The sequence below is a fragment of the Pan troglodytes genome, chromosome 7, assembly GCF_028858775.2.
Source record: "Pan troglodytes isolate AG18354 chromosome 7, NHGRI_mPanTro3-v2.0_pri, whole genome shotgun sequence".
Classification (NCBI taxonomy): domain Eukaryota; kingdom Metazoa; phylum Chordata; class Mammalia; order Primates; family Hominidae; genus Pan; species Pan troglodytes.
Genome location: NC_072405.2, coordinates 47,525,862 through 47,541,581, shown reverse-complemented (window position 1 = coordinate 47,541,581; position 15,720 = coordinate 47,525,862). Strand labels below are relative to the sequence as shown.

Below are 15,720 nucleotides of genomic sequence, written 5' to 3'. Positions count from 1 at the left end.
AGTGAAGACAAATTTAATACAAGAAGCAAAACAACAGTTTTATATCAATTAATCTGTCCAAACAATGCTTAAAACATCTTCATTACATTTCTCAGACTACATGTGATTTAAAATGTGCAACAACACATCAAAAAATTTAATATTTACTTATTTTATAATGGTTTTTACTATTTCCACACAAATAAACCCAGTCTAAGGATTTACATAGGATTAAAAATCTACCTGTAACTAACCTGTAACCTCTTATGAATGAATAGGTCACGTGCTACACTAAAATACCTATTTAGGTGGCATCATTGGGATAAGAGGATATTCTACATCAGTGAAGCTTACTCTGTCCACCATAAAAATTATTTAACCATTTTCTTAAAAACCCTTCTAAGATGTATTGCCTGTTCCCTATATTTTAAACAGAAGATTATTGAACAAAATTTAATATTGTCTTTGACTTTATCTCTACTATTTTCAAGTTAGAATATGGATGACAATAGGTTGGAATATCTGTAGGTCAGTGAACCTCAGTGATGAGATTTTATAGAGCAAAAGGGAACACGTGAAAAGCAAGAGGTAGAGAAACAGAGAAAAAATTAGTTAAAACATATAGAAATGAAAAGGACACAAATATCAAAACACAGAAAAAGGATAAGCATTCCAGGATCTCTGAAAATAAGAAGCAACCAGGGTACCATACAGATCAAAGAAGAATGAGGCAGGTTGTTTCCAGGTCAGAAATGAAACCAGATCGTCAACATTATTGGTGATAACTCAACTTGATATCATGTACCCCATGATATGATGTCATGAGGAGAGCACCTCATCTCTATGTTAATCTTCCCTAAAATTCACTGAACATGAGAAAATATCAGACAAATCCAAATCGAGGGGTGTTCTACAAAGTACCTGACCTCCTCAGAACTGTCAAGGTCATGAAATTCAAGGAAAGACTGAGAAACAGAGCAAAGGAGCCTGGGAGGGGGCATGCTGGGTAGTATTCTGGATTGGATCCCAGAACAAAATGGACAGTAGAAGACAAACTAGTTGAAGTCCAGAAATCCAAAGAAAGTAGTTTCCTTACTAGTAATGTATCAATACTAATTTCTTGTATTTAATAAATATAATGTATTCATGTGGCTATATAAGAGCTAACATTACAGGAAACTGAGTGAACAGTATATATGGGAACTCTGTAGTCTTTTAGCAATTTTTCTGTATATCTAAAATTATTCCAAATTTTCAGAAGTTTATTTTTAAAAAAGAAAAACCAGACATAAATCGAGAAAACAAAAGAAGCATAACAGGCATATGGCAAATATAAGGCAGAAGGACCAAAGAGAAAACCCTAACCCTGAAACAGCAGGGCATCCTACTTTTTAAATTTGCATTGGCGACACTAGCTCCTTAGTGAGCCTGATCTGAATGTGATAACTGAACACAGATGCTTGAGCATCTTTATCGTTTTTTTTGTTTGTTTGTTTGTTTTTTTGCGACAGAGTTTCGCTCTTGTTGCTCAGGCTGGAGTGCAGTGGCGCCATCTCAGCTCACCGCAACTTCTGCCTCCCGGGTTCAAGTGATTCTCCTGCCTCAGCCTCCCGAGGAGCTGGAATTACAGACATGCGCCACCACGCCTGGCTAATCTTGTATTTTTAGAAGAGACGGTGTTCCTCCATGCTGGTCAGGCTGGTCTCGAACTCCCAACCTCAGGTGACTCGCCCACCTCGGCCTCCCAAAGTGCTAGGATTACAGGCTTGAGCCACCACACCAGGCCCCATCTTTATCTTTTTTTAAGGTGGATTTGATGTGCAAGCGGTTCTTGGATGAATATTTTTCTCAAACCCAAAACTTAGTAATTATTATTAGTGTCCCAGATAATACTTCGTTTAGCTGTACTTTCACTATGGGAGTTATCATGAAATACCTTTTATTTGCAGACTATATACAGAAGTTTAGGTAGATCTTTAAAGAGTGTAGAGGAGTTGATTATTGGAGGCCATGAGATAATTTACTAAACAATAATGGTAAATTTGTGTTTGCCTCCTCAACAAAGAGGTACCAAAACAGTGAGCAGATAAGCACACGTCAAACAGAGAATCTAGGAGAGAAAACTAGAATTCAGCAGGGAAGTGACAGGGAACCTCTGAGGCCTAGAAGGAAAGACAAGCAAATAAGCAGCTGGCCTGGCCAGGATTGGCTGAGAGCCAGGAGGAAGTCCCCATTGTAGGGAAGAAACAAGCAAGAGATCTTCCACGGTCCAGGGTCCCACCACGAATGCTCTGCAATACAAGCCACAGGAGAGCCCCTGAGCCTTCACGGGCCCTGCCTACCTGCACTCCTGGTGACTGAATTCTTTCAGACTGGGAATTCACACTGAGTCCCACTCACCCTTCGATACCCAAGCAGAGGCAGCACAGTACCATGTTGAAAGCCCAGCCCCAACAGATTACATCCTGACCTGGGACCCAACAGCCCCATTTCCTCAGCCCTGGAGCCCTGCTGACATCCCCCCATGTCCACCCAGAGGGCTGCAGCAGCGCAACGCCAGCTGGAACAAGTGGGGCAGCTGGGTCCCCAGCACTCTAGCCCACACAATGTCCTACACCCCAGAGAAGGGGCGATGTAGCACATCGGGAAGGCTGCCACCTGGACAAAGGGAGATGAAGCATGCACTCCCCAGAGCCTGAGAGCTACCTGCCTGGGGCTGCCAGCACTGACAGCAACCTCACACGCTCCCAGCAGCAGGGACACAGCACAGTTGCATGGGCCTTCAGTAAGTCTGAGGACCGGCCCACCCAAACGCAGTCCTTGAGCCTGAGGGCAAGCTCAGGCTACCCAACACCACTGTGCCTACATGCACTATCCGGGGATCTGATATCTGGCCAGCCCCACCTGCTATCAGCACCAGTGCCCATGCATGCCTCCCAGGAGCCTGGAAAATGGCCCGCCTAGTCTGCCACAACCCCGACCAGTGCCCACCCACATGCACCAGCCAGGAGCCTGGGAACTGGCTGACCCAGCCTACTGCCACCCGTAATGGTGTTCACATGCACCACCAGACAGCCTGAGGACTGGCCCACTACTGCTACTGCCACTGCTGGTGTCACACACTGCCCAGGGCCCAAGGCCCCATCCACCTGACCTGCCACTGCCACCACTGTAGACTGGCTTGCCTGGTTTCCCCATCCCCAGTAAAGCCTCACCACAGTCCCCAGTCACAAACATAGCCTAATCCACTGGGAAACTCACAGACATCACTGATGTTGATTATAGTTGAAGAAATCATATAGATATTACATCTCTGCACATGACAACAATATCTGCTTCTGATGTGAGTCTCAAGAAGCTTCCATCCATGGTGGAAGGTAAAGGGGAGCAGATCACATGGTGAGAGAGGAAGAAAGAGAGAGGGAGAGGCGCCAGGTCTCAACTAACAGATCATGAATTCACTAATTACCATAAGGATGGCACCAAGCCATTCATGAGGGACATCATGACCCAAACACCTCCCATGAGGCCCCACTTCCAACACTGAGGTCAAATTTCAACATGAGGTTTGGGAGAACAAACATCCCAAGAATAGCATGGTCCGAAAAAAAGTATTTGAACAAATAATGGCCAAAACCATTCAAAATTTGAGGGAAAACAGTAGTCTACACATCTAAAATTCCAGCCAACCTCAAGAAGAAAAAAACACAAGAAGATACACACCAAGATACATCATATTTAATATGTTGAAAGTCAAACATAAAGAGAAAATCTTGAAAATATCAAGAAAAAAACTCATCACATACAAGGAAGCTGCATTAATACAATTAGTGGCAGATTGTTCATTTGAAATAATGTAGGCCAGAAGGCAGTGAAGACATAAAAAGTGCTGAAAGAAAAAAAAAATCTATCAACTAACAATTTTATATCCAGCAAAATCTGCTTTTAAAATGGTGAAATAAAGTCCTGTCTTACAAGAAATACTGAAGAAATTTATTTAGGCTAATAGGAAATAACACCAGATGGTAACTCAAAAAGCAGAAATGGTAAATGTGTGAGTTAACATAAAAAGACTTTAATAGTTTCTCTAATTTCTCTTTTCAATGTCTTTAAAAGATATAGCATTGTGAAAAAGCAATAATTATGATGATATATAGTTGGGTTTAAAAAATATGGATGTAATAATGTGACAAGAACAGTACAGAGAAGAAAGAATTCCATTATATTGGAGCAAAGTTTCTATATTTTACCAGAAATAAGTATTAATCTAAAGTAAATCATGATAGTTAAGATATATTATAATACCTGGATCACCACAAAGAAAATAAGTAGTAAAAATAGCAAAATATTGAGTATAAATTCAACCATATAAATACCTATATTTGATGCAAATGATCTAGAAATCCAAACCAAAAAGCAGAAATACATTGGTACAATCTATCTATCTCAAAAATAACCTCCGATTGGGCCAGGCGCAGTGGCGCATGCCTGTAATCCCAGCACTTTGGGAGGCCAAGGCGGGCGGATCACCTGAGGTCGGGAGTTCGAGATCAGCCTGACCAACATGCAGAAACTCTGTCTCTACTAAAAATACAAAATTAGCCAGGCGTGGTGGTGCATGCCTGTAATCCCAACTACTCAGGATGCTGAGGCAGGAAAATCGTTTGAACCCGGGAGACGGAGATTGAGGTGAGCCGAGATCGTGCCACTACACTCCAGCCTGAGCGACAAGAGCGAAACTCCATCTCAAAAAATAAAAAACAAAACCCCTCCAATTACATGATGTCTACAAGGGAAACACCTTAGATTCAATACACAAATAGGTTGAAAATAAAATAATGGAAATATATATATTGTAAATAGTAACCATAAAAAGAAGTTATACTAATATCAGACAATATAGGCTTAAAGACAAGAAATATTATCAGAAAGAAAGAAGGACGTTTCACAACAGTAAAATCATCACTGCATCCCAAAGACATAAAAATTGTAAGTGCACACACATTAAATACCAAGCCTCAAAATACATGAAAGAACAACTGACAGAACTGAAAGGAGAAATAGACAATTCAATAATCATATTTGGAAACTTAAGTACTCCACTCACAATAATGGAGAGAACAACTAGACAAAAAAATCAACAAGCACAAAAAAATCTTTGAATGAAACTACTGACAGTCTCATTCTGTCAACCAGACTGGAGTGCTGTGGCACAATCTCAGCTCACTGCAGGCTCTACCTTCTGGACTCAAGTGATACTCCCACCTCAGCCTCCCAGGTAGCTGGGACTACAGGCATGTGCCACCATGGCTGGCTATTTTTTTATTTTTTATTTTTTGGAGAGATGAGATCTCACTATGTTGCCCAGGCTGGTCTCAAACTCCTGGCCTCAAGAGATCCTCCTGGCCAGGCACAGTGGCTCATGCCTGTAATCCCAGCACTTTAGGAGGCCGAGGCGGGCAGATCACGAGGTCAGGAGATCGAGACCATCCTGGCTAACACGGTGAAACCCCCTCTCTACTAAAAATACAAAAAATTAGCTGGGCGTGGTGGCGGGTGCCTGTAGTCCCAGCTACTTGGGAGGCTGAGGCAGGAGAATGGTGTGAACCCGGGAGGTGGAGCTTGCAGTGAGCCGAGATCACACCACTGCACTCCAGCCTGGGCAACAGAGCAAGACTCTGTCTCAAAAAAAAAAAAAAAAGACATCCTCCTGCCTCAGTCTCCCAAAATGCCGGGATTATAGGCATGATAAATGAAACTATTAGCCAACACAAGCTAACTGACTACTAACCCAACAACTGCAGAATTCATATTCTTTTCAAGTGCATAATTAATATTCTTCATGATTGACCATATTCTAGGCCACAAAAAAGTCTCAGAAAATAAAACTGAAGTCACAAAAGTACATTTTTTGCTTCAATTGAATTAAATTAGAATCAACAAGAGACAAAACCTAGGAAATCCTCAAAAATTTGAAAATTTAAAAACACACTTCTAAATAACCCATGAATCAAAAAAATTGCAAAGACGAGGAGGAGCCAAGATGGCCGAATAGGAACAGCTCCGGTCTACAGCTCCCAGCGTGAGCGACGGAGAAGACGGGTGATTTCTGCATTTCCATCTGAGGTACCGGGTTCATCTCACTAGGGAGTGCCAGACAGTGGGCGCAGGTCAGTGGGTGCGCGCACCGTGCGTGAGCCGAAGCAGGGCGAGGCATTGCCTCACCTGGGAAGCGCAAGGGGTCAGGGAGTTCCCTTTCCGAGTCAAAGAAAGGGGTGACGGACGCACCTGGAAAATCGGGTCACTCCCACCCGAATATTGCGCTTTTCAGACCGGCTTAAAAAACGGCGCACCACGAGACTATATCCCACACCTGGCTCGGAGGGTCCTACGCCCTCGGAATCTCGCTGAGTGCTAGCACAGCAGTCTGAGATCAAACTGCAAGGCGGCAGCGAGGCTGGGGGAGGGGCGCCCGCCATTGCCCAGGCTTGCTTAGGTAAACAAAGCAGCCGGGAAGCTCGAACTGGGTGGAGCCCACCACAGCTCAAGGAGGCCTGCCTGCCTCTGTAGGCTCCACCTCTGGGGGCAGGGCACGGACAAACAAAAAGACAGCAGTAACCTCTGCAGACTTAAACGTCCCTGTCTGACAGCTTTGAAGAGAGCAGTGGTTCTCCCAGCACGCAGCTGGAGATCTGAGAACGGGCAGACTGCCTCCTCAAGTGGGTCCCTAACCCCTGACCCCCGAGCAGCCTAACTGGCAGGCACCCCCCAGCAGGGGCACACTGACACCTCACACGGCAGGGTATTCCAACAGACCTGCAGCTGAGGGTCCTGTCTGTTAGAAGGAAAACTAACGAACAGAAAGGACATCCACACCAAAAACCCATCTGTACATCACCATCATCAAAGACCAAAAGCAGATAAAACCACAAAGATGGGGAAAAAACAGAACAGAAAAACTGGAAACTCTAAAATGCAGAGCGCCTCTCCTCCTCCAAAGGAACGCAGTTCCTCACCAGCAACGGAACAAAGCTGGATGAAGAATGATTTTGACGAGCTGAGAGAGGAAGGCTTCAGACGATCAAATTACTCTGAGCTACGGGAGGACATTCAAACCAAAGGCAAAGAAGTTGAAAACTTTGAAAAAAATTTAGAAGAATGTATAACTAGAATAACCAACACAGAGAAGTGCTTAAAGGAGCTGATGGAACTGAAAACCAAGGCTCGAGAACTACGTGAAGAATGCAGAAGCCTCAGGAGCCGATGCGATCAACTGGAAGAAAGGGTATCAGCAATGGAAGATGAAACGAATGAAATGAAGCGAGAAGGGAAGTTTAGAGAAAAAAGAATAAAAAGAAATGAGCAAAGCCTCCAAGAAATATAGGACTATGTGAAAAGACCAAATCTACGTCTGATTGGTGTGATGCGGAGAATGGAACCAAGTTGGAAAACACTCTGCAGGATATTATCCAGGAGAACTTCCCCAATCTAGCAAGGCAGGCCAACGTTCAGATTCAGGAAATACAGAGAATGCCACAAAGATACTCCTCGAGAAGAGCAACTCCAAGACACATAATTGTCAGATTCACCAAAGTTGAAATGAAGGAAAAAATGTTAAGGGCAGCCAGAGAGAAAGGTCGGGTTACACTCAAAGGGAAGCCCATCAGACTAACAGCGGATCTCTCGGCAGAAACCCTACAAGCCAGAAGAGAGTGGGGGCCAATATTCAACATTCTTAAAGAAAAGAATTTTCAACCCAGAATTTCATATCCAGCCAAACTAAGCTTCATAAGTGAAGGAGAAATAAAATTCTTTAAAGACAAGCAAATGCTGAGAGATTTTGTCACCACCAGGCCTGCTCTAAAAGAGCTCCTGAAGGAAGCGCTAAACATGGAAAGAAACAACCGGTACCAGCCGCTGCAAAATCATGCCAAAATGTAAAGACCATCGAGACTAGGAAGAAACTGCATCAACTAACGAGCAAAATCACCAGCTAACATCATAATGACAGGATCAAATTCACACATAACAATATTAACTTTAAATGTAAATGGACTAAATTCTCCAATTAAAAGACACAGACTGGCAAGTTGGATAAAGAGTCAAGACCCATCAGTGTGCTGTATTCAGGAAACCCATCTCACATGCACAGACACACATAGGCTCAAAATAAAAGGATGGAGGAAGATCTACCAAGCAAATGGAAAACAAAAAAAGGCAGGGGTTGCCATCCTAGTCTCTGATAAAACAGACTTTAAACCAACAAAGATCAAAAGAGACAAAGAAGGCCATTACATAATGGTAAAGGGATCAATTCAACAAGAGGAGCTAACTATCCTAAATATATATGCACCCAATACAGGAGCACCCAGATTCATAAAGCAAGTCCTGAGTGACGTACAAAGAGACTTAGACTCCCACACATTAATAATGGGAGACTTTAACACCCCACTGTCAACATTAGACAGATCAACGAGACAGAAAGTCAACAAGGATACCCAGGAATTGAACTCAGCTCTGCACCAAGTGGACCTAATAGACATCTACAGAACTCTCCACCCCAAATCAACAGAGTATACATTTTTTTCAGCACCACACCACACCTATTCCAAAATTGACCACATAGTTGGAAGTAAAGCTCTCCTCAGCAAATGTAAAAGAACAGAAATTATAACAAACTATCTCTCAGACCACAGTGCAATCAAACTAGAACTCAGGATTAAGAATCTCACTCAAAGCCGCTCAACTACATGGAAACTGAACAACCTGCTCCTGAATGACTACTGGGTACATAACGAAATGAAGGCAGAAATAAAGATGTTCTTTGAAACCAACGAGAACAAAGACACAGCATACCAGAATCTCTGGGACGCATTCAAAGCAGTGTGTAGAGGGAAATTTATAGCACTAAATGCCCACAAGAGAAAGCAGGAAAGATCCAAAATTGACACCCTGACATCACAATTAAAAGAACTAGAAAAGCAAGAGCAAACACATCCAAAAGCTAGCAGAAGGCAAGAAATAACTAAAATCAGAGCAGAACTGAAGGAAATAGAGACACAAAAAACCCTTCAAAAAATCAATGAATCCAGGAGCTGGTTTTTTGAAAGGATCAACAAAATTGATAGACCGCTAGCAAGACTAATAAAGAAAAAAAGAGAGAAGAATCAAATAGACACAATAAAAAATGATAAAGGGGATATCACCACCGATCCCACAGAAATACAAACTACCATCAGAGAATACTACAAACACCTCTACGCAAATAAACTAGAAAATCTAGAAGAAATGGATACATTCCTCGACACATACACTCTCCCAAGACTAAACCAGGAAGAAGTTGAATCTCTGAATAGACCAATAACAGGAGCTGAAATTGTGGCAATAATCAATAGTTTACCAACCAAAAAGAGTCCAGGACCAGATGGATTCACAGCCGAATTCTACCAGAGGTACAAGGAGGAACTGGTACCATTCCTTCTGAAACTATTCCAATCAACAGAAAAAGAGGGAATCCTCCCTAACTCATTTTATGAGGCCAGCATCATTCTGATACCAAAGCCGGGCAGAGACACAACCAAAAAAGAGAATTTTAGACCAATATCCTTGATGAACATTGATGCAAAAATCCTCAATAAAATACTGGCAAACCAAATCCAGCAGCACATCTAAAAGCTTATCCACCATGATCAAGTGGGCTTCATCCCTGGGATGCAAGGCTGGTTCAATATACGCAAATCAATAAATGTAATCCAGCATATAAACAGAGCCAAAGACAAAAACCACATCATTATCTCAATAGATGCAGAAAAAGCCTTTGACAAAATTCAACAACCCTTCATGCTAAAAACTCTCAATAAATTAGGTATTGATGGGACGTATTTCAAAATAATAAGAGCTATCTATGACAAACCCACAGCCAATATCATACTGAATGGGCAAAAACTGGAAGCATTCCCTTTGAAAACTGGCACAAGACAGGGATGCCCTCTCTCACCACTCCTATTCAACATAGTGTTGGAAGTTCTGCCCAGGGCAATCAGGCAGGAGAAGGAAATAAAGGGTATTCAATTAGGAAAAGAGGAAGTCAAATTGTCCCTGTTTGCAGACGACATGATTGTTTATCTAGAAAACCCCATCGTCTCAGCCCAAAATCTCCTTAAGCTGATAAGCAACTTCAGCAAAGTCTCAGGATACAAAATCAATGTACAAAAATCACAAGCATTCCTATACACCAACAACAGACAAACAGAGAGCCAAATCATGAGTGAACTCCCATTCACAATTGCTTCAAAGAGAATAAAATACCTAGGAATCCAACTTACAAGGGATGTGAAGGACCTCTTCAAGGAGAACTACAAACCACTGCTCAACGAAATAAAAGAGGATACAAACAAATGGAAGAACATTCCATGCTCATGGGTAGGAAGAATCAATATCGTGAAAATGGCCATACTGCCCAAGGTAATTTACAGATTCAATGCCATCCCCATCAAGCTACCAATGACTTTCTTCACAGAATTGGAAAAAACTACTTTAAAGTTCATATGGAACCAAAAAAGAACCCGCATCGCCAAGTCAATCCTAAGCCAAAAGAACAAAGCTGGAGGCATCACACTACCTGACTTCAAACTATACTACAAGGCTACAGTAACCAAAACAGCATGGTACTGGTACCAAAACAGAGATATAGATCAATGGAACAGAACAGAGCCCTCAGAAATAACGCCGCATACCTACAACTATCTGATCTTTGACAAACCTGAGAAAAACAAGCAATGGGGAAAGGATTCCCTATTTCATAAATGCTGCTGGGAAAACTGGCTAGCCATATGTAGAAAGCTGAAACTGGATCCCTTCCTTACACCTTATACAAAAATCAATTCAAGATGGATTAAAGATTTAAACGTTAGACCTAAAACCATAAAAACCCTAGAAGAAAACCTAGGCATTACCATTCAGGACATAGGCGTGGGCAAGGACTTCATGTCCAAAACACCAAAAGCAATGGCAACCAAAGCCAAAATTGACAAATGGGATCTAATTAAACTAAAGAGCTTCTGCACAGCAAAAGAAACTACCATCAGAGTGAACAGGCAACCTACAACATGGGAGAAAATTTTCGCAACCTACTCATCTGACAAAAGGCTAATATCCAGAATCTACAATGAACTCAAACAAATTTACAAGAAAAAAACAAACAACCCCATCAAAAAGTGGGCGAGGGACATGAACAGACACTTCTCAAAAGAAGACATTTATGCAGCCAAAAAACACATGAAAAAATGCTCATCATCACTGGCCATCAGAGAAATGCAAATCAAAACCACTATGAGATATCATCTCACACCAGTTAGAATGGCAATCATTCAAAAGTCAGGAAACAACAGGTGCTGGAGAGGATGTGGAGAAATAGGAACACTTTTACACTGTTGGTGGGACTGTAAACTAGTTCAACCATTGTGGAAGTCAGTGTGGCGATTCCTCAGGGATCTAGAACTAGAAATACCATTTGACCCAGCCATCCCATTACTGGGTAAATACCCAAATGACTATAAATCATGCTGCTATAAAGACACATGCACACGTATGTTTATTGCGGCATTATTCACAATAGCAAAGACTTGGAACCAACCCAAATGTCCAACAATGATAGACTGGATTAAGAAAATGTGGCACATATACACCATGGAATACTATGCAGCCATAAAAAATGATGAGTTCATGTCCTTTGTAGGGACATGGATGAAATTGGAAACCATCATTCTCAGTTAACTATCGCAAGAACAAAAAACCAAACACCGCATATTCTCACTCATAGGTGGGAATTGAACAATGAGATCACATGGACACAGGAAGGGGAATATCACACTATGGGGACTGTGGTGGGGAGGGAGGAGTGGGGAGGGATAGCACTGGGAGATATACCTAATGCTAGATGACGAGTTAGTGGGTGCAGCGCACCAGCATGGCACATGTATACATATGTAACTAACCTGCACAATGTGCACATGTACCCTAAAACTTAAAGTATAATAAAAAAATAAAAATTTAAAAAAAAAAAAAAGAAAAGAAAAAAAATTGCAAAGACAACTAGAAAATATTTTAACTGAATGAAAACAAAAACACACCATAGCATAATTTATGGAATCCAGCTAAAGCAATGCTTGTAGAGAGATGTGTGGCTTTAGGTACCTATGTAGAAAGAAAAGAAAAGAAGAGAAGAGGAAGGTATCAAATCAGTAACTTAAATTTCCATCTTAAGACATTTAAACAATGATAACAAACTAACCAAAAGCAAGCAGAAATAACAAAAAAATTAAATCATAAATAAATGAAATGAAAACAGAAAAACAAAGAAAATCAATGAAACAAGATTATTCTTTGAAAAGATCAACAAAATGGACAAACCTTTAACTAGACTGACGAAGAAAAATAAGAAATTACCAAAATAAGAAATAAAAAGGTACTTCTCTACTGTCCCTTAGAAATTTAAAGTATTATAAGAAAATGTAGGCAGGCAGATCACTTGACATCAGGAGTTCAAGACCAGCTGGGTCAACATGGTGAAACCCCATCTCTACTAAAAATACAAAAATTAGGTGAGCATGGTAGCAGGCACCTGTAATCCCAGTTACTTGGGAGGATGAGGCAGGAGAATCACTTGAACCTGGGAGGCTGAGGTTGCAGTGAGCCAAGACTGTGCCACTGCACTCCAGCCTGGGTGACAGAGTGAGACATTGTCTTGAAAAAAAAAAAAAAAGGAAATGTGATGTACAATTTTATGCCAACATATTGGATAACTTAGATAAAATTAATAAATTTCTAAAAAGAAACAAGTTACCAAACCTGAATAAAATCCAAATAGACCTATAACAAAGATTACACTCGTAATTATAAATCTTCCCAAAAAGAAAGGCCAAGGTGCAGATGAATTCAATGATGAATGCTATCAAATGTTTAAAGAAATAATATTAATCCTTCACAATTCTTTCAAAATATAGAGAAGAAACATTTCTAAATATAGTCTATGAGGTCAGAATTATGGTGGTTATACAATTATACAACAATTAAATCTAGACATTACAAAAAACAAACTATAGACCAATAGCCCTCTTGAAATATTAGCAGACAAATTCCAGTGACATATAAAAAGAATTATACACCATTTATCACAGAAATGCAAGAATGGTTTAACATCCAAAAATTAATTCATATGGTACACCACATCAATAAACTAAAGGAAGAAAAACACATGATCATTACAATAAATGTAGAAAAAGCATTTGAAAAACCCCAATAAACGTTTACAATAAAATTTGACAAATTTGGAATAGAAGGGAACCTCCTGAACATGATAAAGGCCTTTACAAAAACCTCACTAGTTAACAAGAAATTCAGTGTTAAAAGACTGAGTACTTTCTCCCAAGATAGAAACAAAGCAGAAATGTCCCCTCTTACCATTTCCATTCAACTAACTAAAGACATCTAGAAAGAAAAGGAAAATAAGGCATAAAACAGGATAATGCTGTATTTGCAGTGGCATGATCCTGTTTGTAGAAACTCCCAAAGAATCCACAAAAAAAAAAAAGACAAAAAAAAAAAACGAGAACCAATGAACAAATTAGGTAAGGTGGCAAGACACATGATTAATAAACAAAAATCAATGTGTATATGTATTTCCATATATCAGAAACAATCTGAAAAATCAAATTAAAGGAGCATTTCAGTTCACAATAGCATGAAAAATAATAAAATACTTGATGATAAATTTACCAAAACAAGTGAAGGTCCTCCTGTGCATTAAAAATTACCAGATGAAGAACCAAGTATCCCCAGAATGAAGAACTGAGCATTCCCGGTCAAGAGATATTGGAGGCCAATATTCAACATTCTTATAGAAAAGAATTCCCAACATAGAATTTCATATCTGGCCAAACTAAGCTGCATAACTGAAGGAGAAATACGATTCTTTCCAGACAAGCAAATGCTGAGGGAAATCATCACCACCAGGCCTATCTTGGAATAATGCCTGAAGGAAGCACTAAATATGGAAACAAAAACCTGTTACCAGCCACTACAAAAACACTGAAGTACACAGACCAGTGACACTATGAAGCAACTGCATAAACAAGTCTGTAAAATAACCAGCTAGCATCATGATGACAGGATCAAATTCACACATAACAATACTAACATTAAATGTTAATGGGCTAAATGTCCCAATTAAAAGACACAGACTGGCAAGCTGGATAAAGAGCCAAGACCCATCAGTATGCTGTCTTTAAGAGACTATCTCAAGTGCAAAGACACATAGGCTCAAAATGAAGGGATGGAGGAAAATTTACCAAGCAAATAGAAAACAGAAAAGAGCAGAGGTTACAAACCTAGTTTCTGACAAAACAGACTATAAACCAACAAAGATAAAAAATGACAAAGAAGGGCATTACATAATGCTAAAGGGTTCAATTCAACAAGAAGAGCTAACTATCCTAAACATATATGCACCCAATACAGGCACAACCAGATTAATAAAGCAAGATCTTAGAGACCTACAAAGAGACTTAGACTCCCACAAAATAACAGTGGGAGACTTTAACACCACACTGTCAATATTAGACAGATCATCAAAACAGAAAATTAACAAAGATATATGGGACCTGAACTCAGCTCTGGATCAAGCAGACCTGATAGATATCTACAGAAATCTCAAGAATAAGAAATTCAGTCAAAACCACACAAGTACATGGACATTGAACAACCTGTTCCTGAATAACTGTTGTGAAAATAATCAAATCAAAGCAGAAATCAAGTTATTTGAAACTAATGAGAACAAAGAGACAGCATACCAGAATCTCTGGAATGCAGCTAAAACAATTTTAAGAGGGAGATTTATAGCACTAAATGCCCACATCAAAAAGCTAGAAAGATCTCAAGTTAACAACCTAACATCACAACAAAAAGAACTAGAGAGCTAAGAGCAAACAAACCCCAAAGCTAGAAGAAGACAAGAAATAACCAAAATCAGGGCAGAACTGAAGGAGATAGAGATATTAAAAATCCTTCAAAAAATCAATAAATCCAGGAGCTGGTTTTTGGGGAAAAAAATAATAATATAGATAGACTACTAGCTTGACTAATAAAGAAGAAAAAGAGAGAAGATTCAAACACAATCAGACATGATACAGGGGATATCACCATTGACCCCACAGAAATACAAACAATCATCAGAGAATACTATAAACAGCTCTATGCACATAAACTAGAAAATCTAGAAGAAATGGAAAAACTCCTGGCCACATACACCCTCCCAAGACTGAACCAGGAAGAAACTAAATCCCTGAATAGACCAATAACAAGTTCTGAAAGTGAGGCAGAAATAAATAGCCTACCAACCAAAAAAATCCCAGGACCAGATGGAATCAAAGTTGAATTCTACCAGAGGTAAAAAGAAGACAAAGAAAAGCTGGTACCATTTCTACTGAAACTATCTATACAGTTGAAAAGAAAGGGACTCCTCCCTAACTCATTTTATGAGGCCAGTATCATCCTGATACCAAAACCTGACAGAGATACAACAAAAAAAGAAAACTTCAGGCCAATATCCCTGATGAAAATCAGTGCAAAAATCCTGAATAAAATACTGGCAAACTGAATCCACCTGCATATCCAAAAGCTTATCCACCATGATCAAGTAGGCTTCATCCCCAGGATGCAAGGTTGGTTCAACATATGCAAATC

General features: G+C 40.2%; 1 protein-coding gene across 13 annotated transcripts in view; it reads right to left on the bottom strand.

Moving 5' to 3' along the window:
• Positions 1–15,720, bottom strand: part of ADAM32 (ADAM metallopeptidase domain 32) — a 189,546-nt gene that overhangs the window by 154,384 nt on the left and 19,442 nt on the right. The gene's annotated exons all lie outside the window — the stretch shown is intronic.